The sequence below is a fragment of the Lactuca virosa genome, chromosome 1 (genome assembly GCF_052849685.1).
Source record: "Lactuca virosa cultivar CGN04683 chromosome 1, Lactuca_virosa_CGN04683_v6, whole genome shotgun sequence".
In the NCBI taxonomy this organism is placed as follows: Eukaryota; Viridiplantae; Streptophyta; class Magnoliopsida; order Asterales; family Asteraceae; genus Lactuca; species Lactuca virosa.
The window spans coordinates 307,640,319-307,666,994 of NC_136426.1; the positions used below are offsets into that span (position 1 = coordinate 307,640,319).

The 26,676-nt window shown below is 35.3% G+C and overlaps 2 long non-coding RNA genes across 2 annotated transcripts; both read left to right on the plus strand.

Moving 5' to 3' along the window:
* The first annotated feature begins 21,278 nt into the window (after positions 1-21,278).
* Positions 21,279-22,738, plus strand: LOC145109946 (uncharacterized). Its single transcript, XR_013709355.1, has 3 exons — positions 21,279-21,719; positions 22,078-22,179; positions 22,285-22,738. It is a non-coding gene; the product is annotated as an uncharacterized LOC145109946 (long non-coding RNA).
* A 469-nt stretch (positions 22,739-23,207) lies between these two features.
* On the plus strand, positions 23,208-25,199 carry LOC145109954 (uncharacterized). Its single transcript, XR_013709358.1, has 3 exons — positions 23,208-23,614; positions 24,532-24,645; positions 24,988-25,199. It is a non-coding gene; the product is annotated as an uncharacterized LOC145109954 (long non-coding RNA).
* The last annotated feature ends 1,477 nt before the right edge of the window (positions 25,200-26,676 follow it).

Consider the following 26,676-nt stretch of genomic DNA (forward strand, 5'->3'; position numbering starts at 1 on the left):
TATCCCAATTGAGACTTTAGAACACTTCATTTTTGACGCTATTTTATTACATCAAAATAGTTTATAAAAATTTGACTTTTTGAACATTACATTGACTCGAAATATCGGGTTGTCACATCATCCTCCCGTTAGAGGGAATTTCGTCCCGAAATTTAATCTAAAACAGAGTTTATGGACTAGGAAAAAGATGTGGGTACTTTTGTTTCATCTGATCCTCGCGTTCCCAGGTGTATTCAGGTCCTCGCTTGGCATTCCAATGGACCTTCACAATTGTTATGCGACTTTGTTTTGCTCTCTTAATTTCCCGATCCATGATTTCTACAGGCTCTTCCATGAAGTGGAGACTCTCGTTGATTTCAATTTCGTCCAGAGGGATGACGAGGGTCTCATCGGATAAGCACTTCTTTAGGTTCGACACGTGAAAGGTAGGGTGTACGTTATTGAGTTCATGCGGTAATCGAAGTTTGTACGCCACCGGGCCCATCCTGGCAAGGATCTCGAATGGTCCGATTTACCTTGGGTTTAGTTTCCCACGCTTTCCGAAACGTATTAATCCCTTCCAGGGTAAGACTTTTAGTAGTACCCGGTCCCCAACCTGGAATTCCAAGGGTTTCCGTCTTTTATCCGCATAACTCTTTTGTCTGTCTCTTGAAGCCTTCAGTCGTTTTCGGATTTGAACAATCTTCTCTGTAGTTTCCCTTATGATTTCCGGTCCAGTGAGAGTGTTGTCGGGTACCTGACCTCTTGCTAGTTGCGTGTCACCCACTTCAGCCCAGCACAGAGGTGATCTGCACTTACGGCCGTAGAGGGCTTCAAATGGAGCAACCTTGATGCTAGTGTGATAGCTATTGTTGTACGAGAACTCAACCAATGGTAAATGGGTATCCCACGCTGTACCAAAATCAATCACACAAGCTCTTAGCATATCTTCCAAGGTTTGAATGGTTCTCTCACTCTGACTATCGGTCTGTGGGTGGTAGGCGGTACTCATGTCTAGCCTCATTCCTAGAGATTTTTGTAGTGACTGCTAGAACCTCGAGGTGAATCTACTATCTCGGTCCGAGATAATGGATATTGGTACACCATGCAGTCGTACAATCTCCCTAATGTATGTTCTAGTTAGTTTCTCTAGCTTATCTGTTTCCTTTATTGGTAGGAAATGCGCGGATTTGGTTAGCCTGTCGACGATCACCCAGATGGTGTCAAGCCCGCTTGCCGTCTTGGGTAACTTGGTTATGAAATCCATGGTTATCCGCTCCCACTTCCACTCGGGTATTTCCGGTTGTTGCAATAATCCCGAGGGATTTTGGTAGCCTAACTTGACTTTAGCGCAAGTCAGACATTTGCCTACATAGGTAGCGATATCGGCTTTCATGTTTGGCCACCAATATAGTTTCTTGAGGTCCAAATACATCTTATCTGAACCGGGGTGTATGGAGTATCGAGTCTTATGGGCTTCATCCATGACAACATCTCTGAATCCGCCAAACTTCGGCGTCTAGATCCGATTCATGAAGTAACGAACCCCGTCATCCTTGATTTCAAGATTCTTATCCATTCCTCTTAAGGCTTCATTCGCCACATTTTCGGATTTCAAGGCTTCCATTTGAGCTTCCTTGATTTGTGTGGACAGGTGTGAATGGATCGTCATTGTTAAGGATTTCACTCGGCGGCCCGAGTGTTCCTTTCGGCTAAGGGCGTCAGCTACTACATTAGCTTTCCCGGGATGATAACGAATTTCGCATTCGTAATCGTTTAGTAGTTCCACCCACCGCCTTTGTCTCATGTTGAGTTCCTTTTTATTGAGGATGTGTTGAAGGCTTTTATGATCGGTGAAGATTGTACATTTCGTGCCGTAGAGATAGCGCCTCCAGATCTCTAGAGCGAAAACGACTGCTCCTAGCTCGAGATCGTGCGTGGTATAGTTGACCTCGTGCGTCTTGAGTTGTCTCGAGGCGTATGCGATGACCTTCCCTCGTTGCATTAGGACACATCCAAGTCCCTGGTTTGACGCATCACAGTAGACCACAAAGTCTTCTGTTCCTTCTGGAAAAGATAATATAGGTGCGCCACATAGGGCTCGCTTTAGGGTTTTGAATGCAATGTCTTGTTTTTATCCCCAGCTAAAGGTTACACCCTTCTGAGTCAGGGTGGTAAGTGGCTTAGCAATCTTCGAGAATTTTTGTATGAACCTCCGGTAATACCCAACGAGGCCCAAGAATTGTCGGATTTCCGTTGGAGTCCTTGGAGTTGTCCAGTTCTCGATTGCCTTGATTTTGGAAGGGTCCACGTGTATCCCCTCCTTGCTGACCACGTGACCTAGGAAATCTACTTTCCAAATCCAAAATTCGCACTTTGAGAATTTTGCGTATAGCTTCTCTATCCTTAATGTTTCCAAGACCTGTCGGAGGTGTTAACTATGTTCCTCCTTTCTCCTTGAGTAGATGAGTATATCATCTATGAACACGATCACAAATTTGTCCAGGAAAGGATGACATACTCGGTTCATCAAGTCCATGAACACCGCCGGTGCATTTTTCAATCCAAAGGGCATCACTACAAACTTGTAGTGACCATAGCGAGTTCGGAATGCCGTCTTGGGAATGTCTCCTTCCAGGACCCGCAGTTGGTGATACCCAGATCTTAGATCGATATTTGAGAAGTAGCTCGCTCCTTGTAGTTGGTCGAACAGATCGTCTATGCGCGGTAAGGGATATCGGTTCTTGATCGTGAGTTTGTTCAGTTCCCGGTAATCGATGCACATGCGAAAAGATCTGTCCTTCTTCTTTACGAACAAAACCGGTGCTCCCCAAGGTGAGAAGCTCGGTCTGATGAATCCTTTGCTTAGAAGCTCGTTCAGTTGGCTGGATAACTCCTGCAATGCTGCCGGTGCTAGAGGGTACGACGATTTTGCTACTGGGGTAGCTCCGGGAATCAAGTCGATCCTGAACTCGACTTGACGTTCTGGTGGGACTCCTGGAAGATCTTCAGGGAAAATATCGGGGAAAATGCAGACTTCCAGAATGTCTTTAATGTCTTTCACTTCTCATTTCTTGTCTACCACGTGGGCTAGGAAGGCATGATATTCCTTGCGAAGGTATTTTCGGGCTTTGACGCAAGATATGATTTGTAAATTGGTACTGGGTTTGTCCCCATAAATGATAAGAGTTTTGCCGCTTGGTAGATTAAGGCGAACGTGTTGGATTAATGTCTAGGTCCATAACTATATTTGGTATGTACTTGACCCGACCCGGCATGGTCTATTTGGGTTGCACTTCACCGGCACAATTTATATGGATAGTCTTTTGAGAATAGTATATTTATGATTTATATTAATATATTATAAGTTCTAATATATTAATATGGAATCATATTATTTAATTAGTATTGATCAAGAATTAATTTAGAATTAATTAAGTGATCAAAAAGAACTAATTAAATATGGACTCTTATATATATGGAATGGGCCAAGTTCATTTAGGTTGGGCTAAACTTTCATGGATGGTCCATGGAGCTTTTAACCCATGGATCCTATGTAAATGAAAGGTCATGGGTATTAGGGTTTACATGGATGTAACCCTAATCCTCCATAATATATAAAGTGGTCCTTGGCTCACAAAATTGGCACAAGTGTGTGAAAAATAAGAGTGGGCCGATTTTAGTGTGCATACATATTCTCTCAAGTTCTTCCAAGGTGTTTTGGTGATTTGTGATTCCATTTTAGGCTTCCACACTATTGGGGCTAAGCTCTTAAAGCTTGAAGACATCAAGCTACATCAAAAGGTATGTCATCTAACTAGAACTTTGTAGTATAGGTGCTTCATAATATGCTAGTTATGATGAAACCTTGGAATAGTTAATATTTGCATGTATAATAGAGAAAACATAGATCCAAGGTTTATAGGGTTGCATGTACACCATAGGAGTGTTAGAATGCTCAAAACCCAACAGTGGTATCAGAGCCATGGGTTGTTTTCTGTTATATTGAAACCTCCATAAGTTATGGATATGAAAAGGCTTTTTAAAAAAAATTGATTCAAAGTTTTTTATGGAGTTACAAAACTTGGTCTTAATGTTTTAAAGAATTCCATAACTTGTTCTTAAGTTATGGAACATGAAAAGTTTCATCATAAAAGAAGTATTTAACTCCATAAGTTATGGAATCATAAAGTTTTCAAGAGTTACAAAACTTGCCCTCAAGTTTTGGAATTTGGAAAAAGTTTTTTTATGATAAAAAAAAAAGAATTGAATTCTAAAACTCTTGGGTTCATAACTTAAACAATTAATTAAATGGTTTTAATTTTGAATTCAATAATTGGAATTATGATGTTTTATTGAATAATTCAATTAACTCTTATGGACTTTATTAATAGATAATTAAAGTGTTTAATTAAAAGAGAATTAATAATTCCATAATGACATGGTTTAAATTTAATTAAATTAAGAGTATAGTTTAATTAATAGATTAAACCACCAAGTATTTTAAATGTCTAAAATACACCCTTATACTATTATAATATTAAAAGTTTAATATATTATATGTATAAGAGCAAGTCGTCTTACCATTAGTAGGCCTCATTCACGAAGCCGGTCTATAAGGGGGGTATAAGGTTGTTGCCTATAGTAGGCCTCATTCCGCAAAGTTTTAAAATAAAAGAAAATTGTTTAATTTTATTTATTTGAAGTATCCTTACAATGGCATTTGTGGAAAATTGTTGCTTATATGATTCCACTGACAGCAATATTGGAAAATGGATTTGATTCTTTCATTTGTGGTAGTGTCTAAATTTACCAAATCAGGAAAGTTCCTCATCGCCCAAGTTTCAATTGGACCGAAACTTGGAATCATGCAAGTTCAATAGTATGATGAATGAGAACTTTCAAGCATTGGAAAATCAAGACTAATTACTTGTTCACATGGATGTGTGAGTCAAGTGAAGGACTAAAGGGATCGAGTACACATTCTTGTGCACTGGTCATGTCCACCACAAAGCTCGTTAAGACTATTTGATTTACTAAAGTTTAGTAAATATGGTTATACTTACAAGTTTAAGTATAATTCTGAAACATTGGAAAAGTCTCAATGTATGGCAGAACGAATGGGAAGAATCAAATTAGGCAGAAAGATAAAAGTTTCTCAAATCTGAAAAGATGGGAGAGTACTTTAGTATCATGTTTGTGATCATCTTAATGATTTAGAAATCATATCACAATTAGTCCTCTAAAGGTCATCTTAGTGCATTCTTATGACTAAGAAGAGGAGTCATGAATTGTTGAAATGGTTAGATCAGGAAGATGATTCATACTTCGTTCCAAAACAATTCTTAGAGTCATACTCCAAGATTGTAACTTGAGTGACATATCTTAAAGAAAGGTTTAAAACACTTGTCAAATGTAAGAGTAAAAGTGTCCTACTCTTGTACATTTGAAATTGGTAAGTTGTGATGTTTTGGATAAAACAAAGACCAACTAAGGCCAATTGTGTGAAGTGTTTGTCTTGATAAAGAATCTGCACTATCTCTTGAATATTTGGCAAGATAGTCTTATATGACAAGAGGATAGTGGGAGTCTTAATGATCCTAAAAAGAATTTCAAGAACTAATCAAGAATAAAACCTGAGGTTCTTCACTAGCACACGACTTGAGGTTTATAACCTATCGTGTTGACATATTCTGTGCCCATTCCAGTTAAAGTTGGCTTTGCATAGGAGTTCTGAAAGTTCTCAATTGGTTACATAACAACTTGGAAGCAATGGCAGGCCCTGTACTGCCAGGTGGCAAGAAGTTCAGATTGCATAAGTTCAGTCCATATGAGTTTGGATTTGTCATTATCCTTGTCTTGTGACTATGGTTTTGACGATTCACATGGATAAGAACACATACACCATAAAATCTAAGGGTCATAAGATTTCTCTCCGATTCATGAAAATGATGGTGAGGAAACACTTCCACCAAGTAGATTTGAAGCAGATGGCAAAAGGTCTAAACAATTGAGACTATGATTACGGCATCCCTTTTCATAGTTCTGAAATTTTTTAGACACACATGCATGCTATCTAAGGAAAGGTGTATGATTTTGATAAAGTTTTATCAAAGCATCTCGTATCAGAAATCTGAACTTTGGTAAGAAAGTCAATAAAGTATTGATTTCTAGAAGTCCAGCTGATTTTTGAGTACATGTCAAAGCTAGTGGGAGCATAAGTTTTATGCTAATAATCATCATGTTAGTGGGAGCATGATAATTATTGTTAGTGTTGCAAGTTAGCAATGTTAATTATAGAAAACAAAAGTTTCAATTCGTGAGGCTGCAGGGATTGAAAAAGTTGTTTTGCTATAATTAAGGGAGAGGATATACTTCATTTCAGTTCTAAAGGCTTAGATTGAGACCTTAATCATCTTTAGTCAAGAATATATATATGAATTTCATGTTGGATTGGTTCAACTTAAGGAAATTCTATATATTGCGTTCTCAAAATTCGATTATGATTACGGCATCCCTCTTCATAGTCAAATTTTGAAAACATTGCAAATAAAAATATTGTAGCAAAAGACTGGTCTAGAATCATGTCTTTATGTGAGACATCATGAATCGTGTACCATTTGCTTTGGGTACAGGATCGATTGCATGTGCTATAATATTTGTCATTTCTAAATTTTTCCAAATGCCCAGAGGCATTAAGAAGGGAAAAGGTCTAGAATTGGATATGACTAAAATGATTAAGCAATTGTCGAGGACAATCTGAGGTTTACCAAAGATTGGTTGCTCAGGGACAGTTGGAAGTATAGTGCTAATTTTGGAAGGACCATATTGACATATTCTGAAAAGAGGCATCTCTTATTCAGAAGTGATAGTCAAAATGAGAATATGGAGTTGTCTCCATAGGTGGAAGTTATCTATGTAAGATTAGAAAACTTAATGCAAGAAAAATGTCCAAAGCAATGTACTTTGAATATGAGACTTAGTTTCCATGGAGTTGATCTCCATTGGAATACCTTATAATGACTGTTGACAAGTCTTTGTGACTTTGTACATATTCATTACAGGAGGGTCAGTGCATATAAGTTTAAAATCTAAACAGATTTCGATAAATGATAGGAATTTGAAATTCTCATATTTTTCGATAAGGATTTGGGAGTGTGAAATTAGAATCATTGAAATTATGTTCAATTGGTTTATTTCACAAAGTAAGGATCATAGACAAACATAGAGTGCATACTTGGTGTATGGCAAAGCTATTGTTTAAGAAAAACATAGTGTACATGCTTGGAGCATGGGACAACTACTGTTTTTAATTCAAGTATAAAGTTGATAAAACCGAAACAATGAATAATGAGTAATCAATATGGTGATAAATAAAAGTGTTTATTTATATTCATAGGGTTTGATACCATATTTGATTCATTTATTCTTGTGTTTCACTTTGCATGTTTTGACTTCCAGAATAACTAAGTCGCTCTTCCTGAATGATTAAGTTATTCAAACCATCCACAGTCGGTCATATGTTGGAAGTAGATATGAATCAAGACTGTCATGGGTTGGTTTGTAGAGGTCCAAGTTGGTGGACAAAGTGGTGCTACAACACTCATGAGTGCTCATAAGTTCTAAGTATTGGACTCAACCCGCGCTCATTTGAATCACTTCATGGATTTTATCACGAGTGATCATGAGACGATAATATCTTATATTCTTCAAACCTAGAGATATGAGTTGTTACTATGAGTTGGTTATACATTGATTGCACGAAAACGCATTTGGTAACTCGATGTTATACAACGTGCCTTTGTGTATGATTCAACAAGTAGTAGAACAAGCCATATGAGTCGAAGTTTATCCATTCCTTTTACCTTCGGGATAAAAGCGATATATGTGGGCCCCTCGATGATTTAGCGATGACACATGTGAGTGCTTGGCCAAGCCAGGTCTGATTTGATTTGTTCAATCAATCAGTCATCATAAATCAAAAATCGAGAAACAACAAATGGACAGAGAGAATGATTATAATCCATGTCTCAGTCCATATGATATCTAGAATGGAGGAATATATGATCCCTTATCTAATGGACAAGTCATTGACAAGGTCAGAGTTCGACAGCGGCTTTAAGAGCTACGATTGCCAGTTAGGTTTTGAAGTCATACTCAATAATAGTTTTAGACTTATCCAAGTGGGAGACTGTTGGATTAATGTCTAAGTCCATAACTATATTTGGTATGTACTTGACCCGACCCGGCATGGTCTATTTGGGTTGCACTTCACCGGCACAATTTATATGCATAGTCTTTTGAGAATAGTATATTTATGATTTATATTAATATATTATAAGTTCTAATATATTAATATGGAATCATATTATTTAATTAGTATTGATCAAGAATTAATTTAGAATTAATTAAGTGATCAAAAAGAACTAATTAAATATGGACTCTTATATATATGGAATGGGCCAAGTTCATTTAGGTTGGGCTAAGCTTTCATGGATGGTCCATGGAGCTTTTAACCCATGGATCCTATGTAAATGAAAGGTCATGGGTATTAGGGTTTACATGGATGTAACCCTAATCCTCCATAATATATAAAGGGGTCCTTGGCTCACAAAATTGGCACAAGTGTGTGAAAAATAAGAGTGGGCCGATTTTAGTGTGCATACATATTCTCTCAAGTTCTTCCAAGGTGTTTTGGTGATTTGTGATTCCATTTGAGGCTTCCACACTATTGGGGCTAAGCTCTTAAAGCTTGAAGACATCAAGCTACATCAAAAGGTATGTCATCTAACTAGAAGTTTGTAGTATAGGTGCCTCATAATATGCTAGTTAGGATGAAACCTTGGAATAGTTAATATTTGCATGTATAATAGAGGAAACATAGATCCAAGGTTTATAGGGTTGCATGTACACCATAGGAGTGTTAGAATGCTCAAAACCCAACAGAACGGACCTTTCATGACAAAGTATATCGGCATGGTGAAGGCTTAACCAGTCCATACCGATGATGACATCAAAGCTTCTGATAGTGATCAGCATTAGATCGATTTGGAACGAGTGTTCATTTAAATCTAACGTGCAGCCTATGTACATATCGTTTGTGCTTTCTGTTTTACAGTTTGCCATTTCTACTGTAAATATCTTATAGAGTGCTTGGGGTTTTTGATTAAGTAAGTGTTTGAATTTATGACTCACGAAACTTCTCTCCGCACCACAGTCAAAGAGTATGCATGCATAAATGTTGTTGAGGAGAAACGTACCCGTAACCACTGTGGGATCGGCTATTGCCTCGTTCTGCCCTATAGCCAACACTCTTCCTACACCGCCAACATTCCTTGCCTTAGGGCAATCCCTCTTGTAGTGCCCAGTTTCCCCACACCCATAACATGCCTGGCTCAGTCCAGTACCAGGAACTTGGGTGATTGGTCGCGCCGGTGCCTTACAGAAACGGGCAGTGTGCCCTTTCCTGTCGCAGTTTTTATAGTGCATCTCCCGGCAATTCCCGTTGTGATGGTAATTGCATTTGTTGCACTTTGGTAGGTTCCCAGCATATTGTTTTGCCGGTGTAGGGGTAACAGGGACAGCAGTGGGGGCAGTAGCAGCATGGACCGCTACTATTTGTTTTTTGAGGGTTCTTGCGAAGTTTGACCTTTCCTCTTGTTCCAAAACTTCTTCTAGTTGTTGTTGTTGGCATTGCTGTTATTGTTGTTGCTTCCTTTGGTTGGTTCCGGGACGACGGTCGTGACATCTTGGCAGACCCCATGATCGACGAGGGACTGTGCCAGTTGTTTGGCACTGTCGAACGTCGTGGGTTTGGAAGCTAGCACACTTCCTCGAAGCTGGGGCGACATCCGCCAGACATACCTTTCCACCTTCTTGCTTTCTAGGGCCATCATCCCTGGGCAAAGTATTGTCAAATCACTAAACCTATTCGTATAGGTTGTGATGTCCGAGCCCACCATAGTCAATCCCCAAAGCTCCTGTTCAAGCTTCTGGATCTCGCCCCTTGGGCAGTACTCTCGCAGTAGCATTTGCTTCAGGTTCTCCCAACCCATGGAGTTTGCCACCACCAGAGTTAGTGACTTGACATGGCCATTCCACCACGTTAGGTCTCGTTCGGAGAAAGTGCAGGCGGAAATTTTACTTTGCTCTCTTCAGGGCATGAGCATATCTCGAAAACGGCTTCTGTTTTCTCTATCCATTGGGATAGAGCCATTACTCCCCCAGTTCCATTAAAGGGGATGGGTTTGCTGTTGGAGAAGTCCATATAAGTACATTCCCCGGAACGACCCTGGTTGTGGCCATTAGTAGAGCTATTTATTCCTCCTCCTGATCCGTTGTTACTCATTTGTGCCATTGCTGTAGTTACGGCAGCTGTTACAGCAGCCTGAAAAGTAGCAGCATCCATCGATGGAGGTGGTGGTGGAGGTGGTGTTGGTGCTCCTGTAGTATTGAAGCGTCGAGGATTCCTTCTTGGTGGCATGATTCTGCCATAATTTAAGATACGAATTCTTGACAAGTCTTCAGAAATGATTATGGAAAGTCTTAGTATCATATGCTTTGCGTTCCGAACATTACCGAAATTTGTAAGTAAATGGAAACTTTCAATAATAAGTATATGATTTCCTTAGTATCTTAAGAACTTAATGGTATGCTTAAGGAAATAACAAATGTGTGTCATTCTCATTGATATTAATACTTGATACAACGATCAGGAAAATTTGACCTTACATGGGTCTAGGGTACATCAATGATAAAGGGAAAATTTGACAGCATTCGGGCCCCCGAATTGTACACTCACAATCTGTCGGGTTTACATTTAAAAAGAAAGAGTAACGCCAACACTTAGTCGATAAGTATATATACATAGCGCCAAAAGTACGCGCTCTACTCCGAGCGGGTGGCACGCTGCGGACCATGGCATGTGGTTGTGGAAGTCTGAGCTTGGGCTACTTGACGTTCAGCCTCGATGATGCGCCTCTAAATTGCGGCTTGATTCTTACGGAATTCCCTTACTTCGGCTCTAGTAGCAGTAATGTCCTTCTGAAGGGAAAATGTGTGCTCTATTGTCCGCTCATGTTCTTCGTCCAGACGACGAAGACGTACCGCAGTGACAGCAACGGTGGCCCCAATATCCAAGAGTTGGCCGACATTCACTCTTGCTTGCTCGCCTTGGTTGGCAATGCGACGAACCATGACAGGGAGTGCCCTGTCAACCGAACCCCCGTTGCTGAGGTTATAAAAGCCTCGTCCCATGTCGTAGGGTGGTTATGCCCTTGTTCCCTGCTCCATCGCTTCAGATCCACAGCCCAGCGGGGCGCCGGGCCCTGGAAGTTCCTTTGGAGATTTGCTGCTCCTCGAGGAGGATTGTAGATCTCGGGTTCCGAGTCAGTGCTCCCACCATCTCCTTCCTCTTCTGACTCTTCATCTGGGTCTTCCTCGGGATCCTCTTTGGAATCCTCTTCTGGCTCCTCCTCGGGAATCTCTTCGGGATCTTCCTCTGGATCCTCTTCAATCCAGCCTCCATTACCCCGGTTAGGGTAGTAGGGATCCCCGGGAATGTGAAATCCTGCCATTTTGACTAGTCGAGAAATAAAGGCAAGAGAATTATATAAAATCTTGGGAGTAAAAAGGAAAATTTTTGATAAATAAGATTTTTATTTATTTGACGATTCCTAATTTTAACTAAATATCGAGGTTCGCACGATTATTATAGTTCTTATGGTTTTATAAAATACTCCTATATTATTTCAAATTTGTAAGTTTGATTCTAGTATTTTCTTTGGTAAGTTTTCGACTTGTTGCTCACTACGACCATTCCTCGACATACGTTGGTCACATCCAAGATAAATATAGTTGATCAGGCTATATTTATTCTCGATCTGATTACATACCCCGAGGCCTAATCGTAGTGTCGCAACTTGCCTTAATACTTTTGTAAAAGTTTTGCTATGATACGAGACCGATGCATGCGTGTATTTATACTTTTATATATAAAAAATATATATCATTTTAATTTATTAAAAGTATCGTTTATGAGAATATTTTGTCAGAGGGTTTTGGTCCCTTTGCATTTATAGTTTGTATATCTTATGTGGTTCGATATACTTAGTTCACTATAAACAATTCTCTGATACCAATCTGTCACACCCCCAAACCAGAATGGCGGAAACATTCGGGGGTGGATGACTTCACGTAGTATCATAACAGTTGAATATTTGTAAAGTAAGTAACCCCAACCATCATAAATATAATAAAAGTTACATCGTTGCATGTAATACATGTTTCAAAAGAATATTACAAATATGATGATTTAAAATGTTTTGATTACAGACACCTTAGCGTTCCTTCTCCAAAAGCTGATGGTTACTTGTATTACTGATTCCCTGAGAAATACAAGTAGTTTTCAAAAAGTGTCAACAATTAAGTTGGTGAGTTCATAAGCTTTTTTGTACTAAAATTTGTATGTCTTTCGGTAAAATAACTGAACGTGTTTTCCAGAAAATCCAATATTTTCTATGTATGTGTGATAGTTTGAAAAAGTACCAAAGGCTGGAATGCAATAGTATCTTTTATGCTAAAATGGTGAAAGTGGAATTATACATATATAATGTAACACTGAATGCATTTAAGAGTCTCGTAAATCAAAATATTTTGATATTCCATGTGAGATTTATAACCATGCTATTGACCCAGACTGCCTGTAACAACGTTCTTCAGGCGTTGCAGTGTTATGACGTTTGTCACCCCAGACCTGTCGGTCTAACTGTAGCTAACAGTTTAGGTGCGGGATTGTCAATCCCGTATAGATCTATACACAAGTATCACGCTCTCCCTATAAGAGATTATGGTTCATAATACAGGACTTGAAATGCGTACTTGAGAGTACGGTGAAGCCGGATGTCTCACAAAACTTAGTATCAATAGATTTATGGAATGAAAGGTCCACATTACTTGTAAATAAAAGTATTTCCTTTTTATCATGTTTATGTAAAGTTCTCATGAGTATTTCATAAACTATACCTATTATAGTTTTTCAAAAGTGTGTTCCATTTGGTGATAAATACATGACGTAATACCAACTTTGCATGTAAAGTGTAACGTGGGTATTAATGTTGTTTAACATTTATAAACAGGATGTAAGTAAAATATTCGAAACCATATAAAACGGTGCGTATTTGAACATAAGTTTTTCTCGTGTTTCACTTGTATTCCCCCCCCTAAAACATGAAAAAGATGTGAAAATGTAGGGGTATGAACTCACCTGGAAAGTGTGATGATTTGATGAAAACGAGACTTTACTCGGGTAGCGCTTCGACCGGGAAGTGGTAAGTTTCTTGGGATTCTCGGAGCTTCGGACCTTCGTCGGAACTTGGATATGTAATCAGGGTGTCGGGGTCGTCTCGGGATGCTAAACGTAGAGTAGAAGTGAGAGAGAAGAGGGAAATGAGCAAGGGAAGTCGGAACCCTCGCATCTTATTTATAGGGGTTGGACCTGGTGCGAACGCGGGGTGTTCCTGCTGGGTACGCAGGGCGTTCCCCTGAACGCAGCGCGTTCCAAAGCTGAATTACGTCATCACTTATGAACCTCGGATGGGATGGCGAAGAGTCAAGTCTGCGAGCACAAACGCGACGCGTTCCCTCGGAACGCAGGGCGTTCCCTTCGGACCCGCCTCGAAGTGTGTGCCCAAAACTTGTAAAATCCGTAACTTTCGCTTACGAGCTCCGTTTTCGACGTTCTTTATATGCACGAGAAGGTGAGAATATATTCTACAACTCTCGTTTAGACTTCATCGGCTAATTTTGACTTTATTTTTAATAATATATTTTTAACAGGCCGGGACTGGAAAAGTCCGTTAAAAATCCATAACTTCTTTATCCGATGTCCGTTTTCGTCTGTCTTTTTACCGTTGTACTACTATTGTCGAGACCTTCAATTCTCGTTTAGGTTGTGTCGGCTAAAAATCGCTCGATCTTTATTTCAAGTTTTTAGCTGTCTACTGTTGTTCCGAAGCTTAGAAAAATTATAACTTCCTCATATGAAGTCAGATTTCGGTGTTCTTTTTATGTACGTTCACGGTTTAATGATATCTACAACATTCGCTTAGATACCAAAGGCTAAAAAGTGTTTTATTGAGATTTCACTTTTTACGCTTAACGGTGTTTTACCGGTTGTGTCGCGGATTTTTGATTGGTCATAACTTCTTCGTTATAACTCGGATTTGAGTGTTCTTTATATTTCTGAAATACTTGACGCGATATCTAACACTTTCTGTATCCCAATTGAGACTTTAGAACACTTCATTTTTTACGCTATTTTATTACATCAAAATAGTTCATAAAATTTGAGTTTTTGAACATTACATTGACTCGAAATATCGGGTTGTCACAGTGATCTCCGTTGGAATACTCTGTAATGTCTGTTAACAAGTCTTTGTGACTAGTGTGCATAATCATTACAAGAGGATCAATGCATATAAGTTTAGAATCTAACAGATTTCAGTAAATGGTAGGAATTTGGAGTTCTTACATTTACGATAAGGATTTGGGGTTGTGAAATGAGAATCATTGGAATTATGTCCAATCGATCTATTTCACAAAGTAAAGATCATAGACAAACTTAGTGTGAATACTTGGTGTATGGCATAACTAATGTTTGGAAAAACATAGTATGCATACTTGGTGTATGGCATGACTAGTGTTTAGAAAAAACCATAGTGTACATGCTTGGAGCATGGGACAACTATAGTTTTAATTCAAATATAAAGTTGATAGTTTGAAACAGTACGCAATGGATAATGTGCAATCAATATGGTGATAAATAAAAGATGTTTTATTTATATTCATAAGTTCTGAGACCATATTTGATTCGATTATTCTTGTGTTTCACTTTGCATGTTTTGACTTCCAGAATAACTAGGTCATTCTTCTCGAATGACTAATTTATTCAAACCATCCACAGTCGGTCATATGTTGGAAGTAGATATGAATCAAGACTGTCATGAAGCTGGATTGTAGATGTCCAAGGTATGAGACATAGCAACACTTGGATAGACTAAATGAGAGAAAGCAAACAGTTGGTCTTGTTAAAACTCAACATTCTACTGTGATCAAGTGCTTTAGGTGTCACTTAGGGGTGAATATGTTGGATTAGGTGTCTAAGTTCATAACTATTCCTGGAATGTACTTGACCCGGTTGGCATGGTCCATTTGGGTTGCATGGCATTGCAATACTTGGATAGACTAAATGAGAGAAAGGACACTTAAGGATTATTAATATATTATAAGTTCTAATATATTAATAATATTATTTAATTAGTATTGATCCAAGAATTAATTTGGAATTAATTAAGTGATCAAAAGGAGACTAATTAAATATATGTGGTTGATTGTGTAAATCATCTATTCTTGTATAGTGGGCTAATGATCCATGGTTTGTATGGATTGGGTTAAAACCCATAAGGTGCTCCATGTATAATCCATGGAAGTTACAAACCCATGGATCATGGAATATGGAAAGCCATGACAATTAGGGTTTACATGGTGTAAACCTACTTGTGCCACAACTATATAAAGAACCCTATGCAAGCAAAATCGGCACTATGACTACTACTTGTACAAGAAAGAAGGCAAGCCGATTTTGAGGTGTAAGTGAACTTCTCTCAAGGTCATTCCAAGTATTGTGGTGTTGTGTGAGACATTTGAGCCATCACACTTGAGGTGCTAGGCTCACAAGGTTCTCAAGGAATCCAAACCACAAAAGGTATGCTCTTCTTCTAGCATTTATGTTTAAAAGTTCCCCGTGCTATGCTAGATAGTTAAAGAACCTTGGAAAATCAATTTTGCATGTATCTTAGGAAAACATAGATCCAAGGTTTCTAGGGTTGCATGTACACCATAGGAGTATTAGAATGCTCAAAACCCTTCATAATATACCTCTATTGATTTTACTCAGTTACTTGCTTCTGATGGTACCATACACCAGTCATTATGTACTAACACTCCTCAGCAAAACGGTGTGGCAGAACGAAAACATTGTCATATTGTTGAGACAATCCACTTATTGCTCCTGTTTACGCAGGTCCCTAGTGCCTTTTGGGGAAAAGCAGTCCTAACTTCTGTTTATGTGATTAGTTGTATCCCTACTCTATTGAATTCAGGAATGTCTCATTTTGAGAATCTATATGGTCACCTAGCAGACTACTCTTCTTTGTGAGTTTTTGGATGTACTTGTTTTGTTCTTCGTCTTCATGTTGAGAGGAACAAGTTGGGGCCGAAATATGTTATTTCTGTATTTTTGGGGTATGGTGTTGGACAGAAAGGATACTGTTGTTATGATCATGTGAGTCATAAGTTATATGTATCCCGACATGTCACTTTTTTGGAACATATTCCTTTCTACTCGATTCCTGGTACATCCTACAATGTAACGAAGTCAGATCTTCTGCATATTGATCCTTTCGATGAGGAGATAGAGGCTCCAGACCCATCTACGCCACCTGATCCTTCAGCTCATGACATACCCACTTCTTCGGAGAGTTGCTTGCCTCCTCCTGCTCTTGAGTCTGCCCCTTCGACTGTTGAAATTGAAGATCCACCTCCACCACCACCCCTCAGGAGGTTTACTCATCCTATCAAGTCCACCAAGCTTCCAGATTTTGCTTACTCTACATACTCAGGACCATTTGTTGCATTTATAGTGAGCATCCATCATCTGTCTGAACTTGAACTGTATAGAGAAGTTGTTTTAGATCCTATTTAGCAGAATGATATGGCTGAGGAACTCACTACTCTTCATCAGACTTATACATGGGATTTGGTTTCCCTTCCTCCTGGGAAACATATGATAGGTTGTCATTGGGTGTACAAGACAAAAAAAAAGTTGATGGGTCTGTTGAGCGGTACAAGGCTACACTTGTAGCAAAAGGGTATTCCCAATAATACGGTTTTGACTATGAGGAGACCTTTGCCCTAGTCGCAAAGATAACGACAATCCGTATTATGATTGTAGTTGCAACGGCTCCATAGTGGAAGATCTTTCAAATGGATGTCAAGAATGCATTTTTGAATGGTGGCCTCCATGAAGAGGTTTATATGTCTCCTCCCCTAGGAATTCAGCACCAATCGGGTGAGGTTTGTCGGTTTCGCAAAGCTTTGTATGGACTCAAGCAAGCACCTCGTGCTTGGTTTGAGAAATTCTCCCCAGTGATTACCTCTCTTGGATTTGTCCAGAGTAATCATGATTCAGCTTTGTTTGTTAGATGCTTAAGTGCAGGACAGATTCTTTTGTCCTTATATGTGGATGTCATGATTATTACTGGTGATGCCCATGGTGGTATTCAGTCTTTGAAGCATGATCTAGCTCATCGATTTGCTACGAAAGATTTGGGCTTGCTGCGTTATTTATTGTGTATTGAGGTAGCTCAGTCTAAGAAAGGGTATCTTCTTTCTCAAACTAAATATATATTTGACTTGTTTACATGGGCAGGCCTTTCTGACAATCGGACTGTTAATACTCCTCTTGAAACCAATGCACGGTACTCTCCTACTGATGGTGTTCCTTTGTCCGATCTGAATCTTTATCGCACTGTTGTGGGAAGTTTGGTTTATCTCCCAGTTACTCGTCCGAAGATTGCTCATGTTGTTCATGTTGTCAGTCAGTTTGTTACTCCTCCTACCTTTGTTTTTTGGGGAGCTGTACTCCGTATTCTGAGATATCTTCATAGCACTCAGTTTCAAACCCTCTTGTTTCCCTCGACGTCTTCTCTTGAGTTACGTGCCTATAGTGATGCTGATTAGGATGGCGATCGTCACGATCGTAAATCCACCACCGGATTTTGCGTATTTCCTGGAGAGTCTCTCATTTCATGGAAGAGCAAGAAACATGACATTGTCTCTAGATCTTCCATGAAGGCTAAATATCGTGCTATGGCTGTAACTACATGTGAGATGATCTGGTTACGGTGGCTGCTTGCGGATATGGGAGTTCAGAATTCTTCACCTACTCCCCTGCATTATGATAACAAAAGTGCGATACAAATTGTGAAGAAGTCTGTTTTCCATGAGCAGACGAAGCACATTGAGATTGATTATCACTTTACCCGTCATCACTTACAGCTCGGAACCATATCACTTCCGTTTGTTTCATCAACCTTGCAGTTTGCAGATATTTTTATGAAGGCTCTATCGGCTTCTCAGTTTCGGTTCTTGTGTGAAAAACTCTCAATGCTTATTGATGTGACATTGTGAGTTTGAGAGGGGATGTTAGCCTATATATTTTTAGCCCCACATGTTTGTGGGCCCTTAGTCTTTTATCCTTTTAGGATTTTGTCTTGCTAGTATTTATTATCCGCTTTATTCTTTGTAACCTTTATGCTTTTCATTGAGAATCTTATAATTGCTCTCTATCATAATCATAGGACAATGTTATCAGTTTAAAGACCTCAAAGCTTGACAAAATTTTCAGAAGACACCATAGTGGAATAACTAAAAAATGGAGTTTGAAACTAGTTTAAGTTGTCTTTATGCTTGCAATTTAATGTTTTTTTCTATTTTATTTTAGTTGTTTTTTTTTTAAATTATGTAATGTTTTTTTTTAAATTATGTAATTTTTTTAGTTTAATAAAAATCTAGTTAAAAAAACATGTTTTGTATTGTATTTGGATTTTGTATGTATTTTTGAATTAAGTTTAATTAAAAAAATGAGGTGGAATGGTATAATATATAGTGGTGGGTATTCCATAGCTTTAGTGGTGGTTAGTGGTGATAATGTAGCACCAACCACTATAATGGTTAATGATGGGTACAACGAATTGTCTAAATGGAAAATATCATGTGATGCATTTACTATTTACGATATGTGTCAACTGTCCGGATCTACCAAATTTTGTAAAAATATATGATTGATGATTAGGTTTTCTTACTATTGAAATTATAAATGATATGAAATTAATTTGTCTAATGCATATGGTGAATTATGTAAGTAATGTGCATCGATTGATGCTTTGATACTCTATTAGAATTGAAGTGGGTTTGTTATTTTATTGCTTCATTTAAAAGCTACACAGGTTTATGTGATACACTTTCTGAATGGATTTGGTTTTTTATTTCTTTCGTTATGTTGTGTTCTACCATTTGTTTATACGTTTTGTTAATTTACTTTTTTTACCCTAAAACTTCTTTTACATATGCTCATACCGTTCTTGGATTATCGTTTGGTTATTCAGATCTTTTGTCATTTTATTCTCCTCCCATCCTATATTGATTGCTCAATTATAAATAAAATCACTATTGATTTCATACGATTTTAGTCTCATCTGATTCAGGTATGAATTACATATCAATTGCTTAATGTTGTTTAACTGATCATCGATTTAAATAAAATGACTAATAAATTTGGTGATTGAACGATTTCTTATTGCCTAACAAGTGTTTGGCTAAATGTCTGAGAGATAATATGGAGAGACCTAAATTTGACAAGATGCTAAATGATATGACTGCTGATTTCAGGAGACTAAATTTGACAAGGTAATTTTTCTATTTCATTATGTTACATTAGTATCAATACCTCTATGATGAGCCTAATATTTTCATTTGCAAAATGTGTCGCTTCCTATGCAAAAAAATATATTGCCGGATATCATCATAGGTAAAACCATGAATTCGTTTTTTATAACGACTCGAAATGCATATATTTGCAAAATGAAAATTTAAAAAATTAGGTTAGTATTTGACCTGCTATAATTGCGATAGAATGGAATTAAATGACAAAAGTTCTCTTTTGTTGTTTGATGGAATGGGATAGATGTTATTTTTTATTAATATCATCGAATCGAATGATATATTTCAATACAATCCATTTTTATTTATTTGATTTTCTAATGAAAAAAATATTTAAAAAAAATCCACGTAATTTTAGTTATGTCACAATCTTATTTTTAAAAAAGTAACTAGAAAACTTATTTTTCATTGTAACCTTATTTGGATTTGTTGAGGTTTTAATCTGGTTAACATTTTTGTATCTTTGTAAATAATAAATTCATTGATTATAACTAATTAATGTATACAACAGAATTAAATCATACAATTTACATATAATATGAGAAATTTGTATAAGAACAAATTTAATTACTATAGGCCTACTAAAACATGCTAATAGAAAAATATGTCAATAGTTTTCTGGATATTGAAAACAAAAACTTTGCTTTCAAACCGCTGTCAACATTTTTTAAATTTTATTGGTTCCATGAGATTTTTTAATGACCAAAAGATTCAAAAGAATTTCATACTTTTAGTTATTTTGTAATACTATTTTCAAAAATATAACTAGAATACACATTTTCCATTGTAACCTTATTTGGATTTTATTGAGCTTTTAAATTGGCTATTTTTTATTTTAGTAAATAATAAATTCATTGATTATAACTAATTAATGTATAAAGCGGAGTTAAACCATACAATGTTACATATAATATAAGAAATTCGTATAAAGATAAATTCAATTACTATAGGCCTACCAAAACATGCTAATGGAAAATATGTCAGTTTGGATATTGCCTATTGGAAACAAAAAATTCACTTTCAAACCTCTGTCAACGTTATCTCAATTCTATTGGTTGCATGAGGTTGTTTAATGACAAAAAGATTTAAAAAATATTTCATACTTTTAATTATTTTACAATATTATTTCAACAAAATAACTAGAAAACACATTTTCCATTGTAACCTTATTTGGTATTGAGTTTTTAAATTGGATATTTTTTTTTATCTAAGTAAATAATGAAATCATTAATTATAACTAATTAATGCGAGTTAAACCATACATTATATTTACATATAATATAAAGTTTTTTGTATGAGAATAAATCCAATTCCTATAGGCTAACCAAAACATACTAATAGAAAAAATGTGGATTGTTTTCATGCAATTGGAAACAAAAAATCTTTGCTTTCAAACCCCTGTCAACAATTTCTCATTTTTTTGAGTTAACTACAACTGAAATAGATTAGCTTACAGTTTGTTAAGCTATTATTGTTGTGATAGATGCAAAAAACAACAATGTATTATGCTAAAATAATACGTAAAAAATAGAATGTTGTAATAGAAAAAAATAGAAACCAGATACTATAACAAACCAATATAGAAAAGCATATTGTAATTTCCAACATATAATCCATAAGGCTTAAATTTGTCATTTTTTTCTTCTATATATATATATATATATATATATATATATATATATATATATATATATATATATATATATATATATATACTAAATAAGTGTTTGGACTTTTAAAGTGACATTATATCCGCCAATTTGTATATAAGAAAGCCCAAAAGCTAGATACCATTCGTCAAATACTATATGCCTTAAAGGCTTAAACAACAACAATGAAAGTTTTCATTGTATTTGTCTTTCTCATAGTTATCATCAGCCGATCTGTTTTAGGTATTCCTCTAGCCACTAAATTTCAAACTCCAGGTAATTTTAAGCAGTACAACATATCGATCAACGATGAGGGACTTTGGGCACTTGGATTCGAATGTCAATTAGAAAGTGGTGAAGAAGAATTCCATCTGATTAATCCTGGAGATGAATCTATTATTGAGGTTCATGTTGAGGACAATGATGTTACGTCTGTTCCTTGCCTTTTCTATTGGTCTAAAAAGGATAGGAATGTTCATGTCTTTGACCAAAACCTAAAGAAACACTGTGGCGATGATTTGGTTAATACGTGTAAGTGGAAGATATCAAGTGATGCCTTTTATATTTACGATGTGAGTCAGGATCCACCAGATTTTGTAAAAATATATGATTGGTGATTGGTGATTTGGTTTTGCTACTGGTGAAACTATAAATGATATGTAATTAATTTGTTAAATACATGTGGGCGAATTGTATAAGTAATGTGCATCAAGTAATGTTTATATAATCTATCAAAACTGAAATGGGTTTGTTATTATATATTGCTCCATTTAAAAGCTACACATGTTTATGTGATATAGTTTATCCTTTTTGTGAATTCACTTTGTTTACCCGAAAACTTCTTTTACATTTGTTCTTACTGCTCTTCGATTATGGTTTGTTTATGCAGATTGGTTTTCATGTTGTTCTCCTACTTTCCTATACTGATTAATTTCTCAATTACAAATAAAATCACTATTGATTTTATACAATTTGGTCTCATCTGATTCAGGTATGGACTACATATCAATTGTTTAATTTTTTTTTAACTTATCATTGTTCTAAATAAAATGACTAATAGATTTCGTGAATGAACGTTTTCTTATTGTCTAACAAGTGTTGGACTAAATTCCTAGAAGATACTATTGACAGACCTAAATTTGGCACGATAAGTATACTGATTGATAGAGTCAAGATGCTAAATGATATGAATGTTGAAGTCGGGAGACTAAATTGACAAGGTAATTTTTATGTTTCATTATGTTACATTAGTATTGATGCCTCTATGATAGAGCCTAATGTTTGCACTTGCAAAATGTAAATAAAAAAAAATTTATATTGTTGGATATCATAATAGGTAAAACCATGAATTCTTTTGTTATAACCATTCAAAATGTTTGTACATAGAATTGGTGATAGAATGTAATTGAATGAGAAAAGTTCTTTTTTCTGTTTGATGGGATGGAATAGATGTTATTCTTTATTCCATCATTGAATTGAATGATAAATTTCAATACCATATGTTTTTATTTATTTGATTTTGTAATGAGAGCAACATTTTTATAAAGTCACGTATTTTAGTTATGTTCCAATATTATTTTCAAAAAAGTAACTACAAAGCATATTTTCCATTGTAACCTTATTTAGATTTTGTTGAAGTTTTTATCTAGTTAATTTTTTTTATCTTTGTAAATAAAAATTCAACGATTATAACTAAGTAATGTATAATGCGGAGTTAAACCATACAATATTACATATAATATGAGAAATCCGTATAAGAATAAATCTAATTACTATATGCCTATCAAAACATACTAATAGACAATAGTCGATAATTTTCTGGAAATTTAAAACAAAAAACTCCACTTTAAAATCTCTATCAATATTTTCTCAATTCTATTGGTTGCATGATATTTTTTGATGACAAAAAGATTAAACAATATTTCATATTTTTAACTATTTTAATATATATATATATATATATATATATATATATATATATATATATATATATATATATATAGAGGTAGGTTTAGGTATTTAAACTAATTATTGTGTTATTGTATACACCAATCAGATTTTAGATAAATCAAATTATTTAATAAATAATATAAGGGTATTATAGTAATCTTATTATTAGTTAATTATGGTAAAATAGATATATAATTGGATATTAGATGTATTCCTAGTAAGTCTCAAGAAGTGGCATCAAGATTCAAAACCCTAAATTGAAGCCAATATCGTTCCTGATCCACCGTTTTTATGGATCTCAAGCACATCTTCCTCCTCTGGTTAAGGAGGTAACATTTGATTGACCACAGTTACCTAAATCGCGGAATCACCAATGGTTCCCTCTGTATCAGAAAATCAACACAGCCGGCACCATCATGCGCCACTGTTTTGTTCAAGCAACCATCACCCTTTTCTTTCAAAAAAAAATTATGAAGGTATTTTAGTGTTATTCGATTCTAATGTAGTGTTGTTTATTTATGAATTTTTTATTCAGTTACAATCCTTTCGATTCTATTATAAGTTTTGTTTAATTAGTTTCAAATCACATGACAATATGAAGAGAATAGATGTTTATTGTGTTTATATAGTTTTCTGGATTTGTTAATAACAATACTTGAGAGATTGCTTGTGTAATTACCAATCAACTTATTCTATCTCTAAATACCCTCAAAATTACATTATGAGAATAATTTTGAGGAAAAAAATATGCTTACTGTTAATGTCTATTTTAGTTATCCTAAATCAAAAAGTAATTGATAACAGATTTGAATGATGCTTATCATTTTGACTTTTATGATGCCTATTTGGTTTGATTTCTTTTACATATATTTTATATATTTTAGTTAGTATTCGAATCGATGCAAACAACGTTGATTCTTGTAGAAATAAATCATACAAATTCACTAGCTTTAATTTTATATATTTATTTCTACATATATTTTATATATTTTAGTTGGTGTTTCTCCAAATTCACTAGCTTTAATTTTGCTTTATTTCCATTAAATTTGCAGAATATGAACAGCAAAGGATTGAACACATAGGGTTTAGATGTATTTGATTATTAATATTGTATATGATAAGTTTAAAACAGTGTTTTTCCGATGCCGAAACTAGGTACGAGTTAATAGTAAATTTACTTTGGCATTTGGCTTTTAGTCATTCAACTTTGAGATTAGGGTTTTGATCAAACTTTCGACTAGAAACTGTTCATATTATGTATTCATGCTGTGGCACTATTAATGCTCATCGTTTTTACTGTATTTATATTACGGATTCATAGAAAGTTCCCAGTAAGTAAACACACCAAAAGTATAGTCCGAAATTGTGTTATAAATATTTGTTTTTTGATTAGGAATCGTTAGAGGAGGGATTGGAGTAGCATCAAAACATTGAAAGGTTCACGGCCTTGCAAACATGTATGCATCTTATGCCACTAATCTTGCCATAGTCATCGGTTGCTGTTGTGGTAAACAATCAGTATTCACTTCTCCTTTTTGCTGTCAATGATCAACAATTGAGTAAACTACTTTCTAGTAATCCCTTAGTGGTTTGTCTATTTCGTACAATTCCAATTCTATCGGAATGGAAACACGAATTCAAATTCTATCGGAATGAAAACACGAATTCTAATTCTGTTGGAATGGAATATGGATATTTTCTCATTGATTATACATGTTCTACAATTTTTGGTTATTGGTTTTGGTGCAATTAACAAGTCCGCATATTTTTCCATAGGAATATAGTTTTTTATTTATCATTTGCTAATGCGTTATTGGATTCTAAACTACAATTGGATTTGTTTTCACAGAAGTTGATGCTTGAAGAACGGACAACAAAATTGAAAGTGTTTCTTAGCAACATTATTCTTTTAGAATGAATTAGTGTATTTGTTAGATTTTTGATTTTTTTTTCCCGATTTAAAAGTTTTTTTGTTTTATTCTTTTACAATAAATGTAATTCTTAGAAATTGTTACATGTATTCTATAAGAATTAATGTAATTTTTTGTTTTAATTCTTCAATTGATGGTTCGAGAATTTTGTTATTCTACAAGAAATTTTTAAAGTCATGATCAAGAAATATGTTCAAGAATATTTTTATTATTTTATGGTTCAAGAATATTTTTATTTTTGAACATACTCAAACATATTCTGTCAGAATGTCCGAATTAAAAACCTTATAATTCGTAAAATCGGATTTTTAAAATTAATAGAATGTATGATTCCTTAAAATATGCAAATTTCCTTTATTAAATCTATATTAATTGACTAAAATATCATTCTAGTTAAATTAGATGGTATTTTTCAATTATATTTAATTCAATAAATGTATTAATCATTTTCTTAAAATAAGTAAAATTAATTGACCCACATTTATGAATACAATAACACAATAATTATTTTGAATAGAATAATCTAAGCCTATATATATATATATATATATATATATATATATATATATAGAAAACACATGATTTCCATTGTAATCTTATTTGGATTTTATTGAAGTTTTAAATTGGTTATTTTTTTATCTAAGTTTTATTTTTTATTTTTTAACGACAAATCTAACATAATGTTAAACTACTTTTTAAATTCATCTATGTTAATGACGGGACTTGAACTCTCAACTTTAAAAAAAGAACAACTCCGGATACCGTTGGGTTAGAAACCTTTTGATTACAATAAATTCATTGATTATAATTAATTAATGTATAGAACGGAGTTAAACCATATAAAACATACTAATAAAAAATATGTGGATCGTTTTCATGCAATTGGAAAAAAAAATATTCTCTTCCATACCTCTTTCAACATTTTCTCAATTTTATGAGTTAAATACAACTGACAAAAATATACAAAAGCTTCTAGTATGCTAACCTATTATTATTATTGTGTTAAATGCATAAAACAAAAATGATTTTTGATAAGAAAAAACGTAAATAATAGAATGTTGTAATAGGAAAAATGGAAGCCAAATACTATCAAAAACAAATGTAGAAAAGCATATTGCAATTTCTTACATATGATCAAGGAGGCTGAAATTTGTCTTATTTTTTCTTATTTATAGATAAATATATTTTTGTCAGATCTTTAAGCTTCCTGCTTGCTGTACGGTTAGTCAAATTTTTACGCATTGCTCGAGTTCTAGAAATAATAAGGGAAATTGTCATAAAAGCCCTTAAGTTTTCCAAAAAGTGACGGTTTTACCCTTGGATGAGTTTTGGGGGCATTAAAGCCGGATACTTTCATTAAACTTATCAAATATCTCATATAACAAGTTGGACCCTTTGTAGCCGGTTACCATGTGCTGATTTGGCACTTAATTGACATGTCAAACAACGTGGGCCCCAACCCTCTCCCCACATAACCCTTCCCCACCCCCCTGTTTCTTGCATCCTCTCGCACGGCAATATCCCACGCAAAATATTCTCGCACGCAAAATGCCAACATCTTCTGCAAAATCAAGCTCGAATTCACATTCACGATTCAAGAAGAAGAT